Source organism: Phoca vitulina, unplaced genomic scaffold (genome assembly GCF_004348235.1).
Source record: "Phoca vitulina isolate PV1807 unplaced genomic scaffold, GSC_HSeal_1.0 scaffold15, whole genome shotgun sequence".
NCBI lineage: Eukaryota > Metazoa > Chordata > Mammalia > Carnivora > Phocidae > Phoca > Phoca vitulina.
The window spans coordinates 13,707,468-13,709,248 of record NW_022589718.1 but is presented as its reverse complement, the minus strand read 5'-3'; positions in this window follow the sequence as shown (position 1 = coordinate 13,709,248).

The window sequence follows — 1,781 nt, the reverse complement described above, 5'->3', positions numbered from 1 at the left end:
ATAGTACAGTTCTAAAAGTTCAGCCATTTTTACAGTCCCTAACTTAACCCCTCTTCCATCTCACTTTGCAAAGTAACAGGCATCTTACTTCACCAAGAAAGTAGAAGCTATCCATAGAAAACTCCCTCCACACAGCAACACACAGATAGTGTACCCACATCTACATTAATTCTTATATTTTTTTCCTAAATTAGGGTGAGAGGGGGTGACTTAAAATCTCTTCTTGTGGGGACCCCTGGGTGGCTCAGTCAGTTAAATATCTGCCTTCAGCTCAGGTCATGATCCCGGGGTCCTGGGATCAAGCCCCACATCGGGCTCCCTGCTCAGCAGGGGAGTCTGCTTCTCCATCCCCCTCTGCCCCTCCACCCCATTGGTTCTCTCTCTCCCTCCCTCAAATAAATAAAGAAAATCTTTTTAAAAATCTCTTCTTATATGGGGATTGAATTCATAAATTAATCCTCATCTCTCCTGTATTTTTAACCCCTATTCTTGACCATCTCTCTCTTACAAAAGCTCTCACTTAACCTCGAGTTGCCCTCTTGCTCTGCCATCTCTCCCACCTGATCAGCCAAAAGAATAGTCTGCACTTTCCATCTGCGTTCCTTTTCTCTCTGGTACTCCTCATTCAACCCTTACAATGGATCATCTGCTGGGTGTGTGAGTTCAATCTACCTAGGACTGAAATTTCTGGATCAGAGTTCAATATTTTTTCAGTTGCTAGTACTAACCAGTTTTCTAAAACGATTTCCAATTTCCAAATTACACTCCCAGGAACAGCGTATGAGAGTGCTAGCTGTTCCACATCCTTACAATTTTAAATATTTTTGTCTGTTTCATTTTAGCCATTTTGGTGTATATGTACTAGTACTTCATTGTGGTTTTAATTGACTTTTCCCTGATGACTAATGACGTTGAACAAATTTTCCCACATTTATTGGCTTTTTAGATATCCTCTTTTGTGAATTCTCTACACAAGTACTTTGCAGATTTTTCTATTGCATTTCTGTCTTTTTTTCTTATTGGTTTATAAGAGCTCTTTATAAATTCTGAATATGAATCCTTAGGGGGATATATGTATGGCAAATATCTTTTTCACCTACCTTTCCACTCTTTGGTGAATAGAATTTCTTAATAGAGTCCTTTTTTTAATCACTTTATATATTCTTTTTCCTCTTTGTGTTCCTGTTTTTAAAAAATCTTTGCCTAGGGACACATGCATGGCACAGTCAGTTAAGTCTCCAACTCTTTGTTTCAGCTCAGGTCATGATCTCAAGGTCCTGGGATTGAGCCCCACATCAGGCTCTGCACTCAGTGTGGAGTTGGTTTGAGATTCTCTTTCCTTCTCCCTCTGCTCCTCCCATTCATACTGTCAATCTCTCTCTCTCTGAAATAAATAAATAATTTTTTTTTGGAAAATATCTTTGCGTACTCTAGACAGTCTCTTCAACAAATGGTGTCGGGAAATTGGACAGCAGTGTGCAGAACAAAACTAAACCACTTTCTCACACCATACACAAAAATAAATTCAAAATGGATGAAAGACCTAAATGTGAGAGAGGAAACCATCAAAATCCTAGAGGAGAACACAGGCAGCAACCTCCTTGACCTTGGCCATAGCAACTTCTTCCTAGACACGTCACCACAGGCAGCGGGGGGGGGGGGGGGGGGGGGGGGAAGGAGGGGGGGAGGCAAAAATGAACTATTGGGACATCATCAAGATAAAAAGCTTCTGCACAACAAAGGAAACAATCAACAAAACTAAAAGGCAACCTGCAGAATGG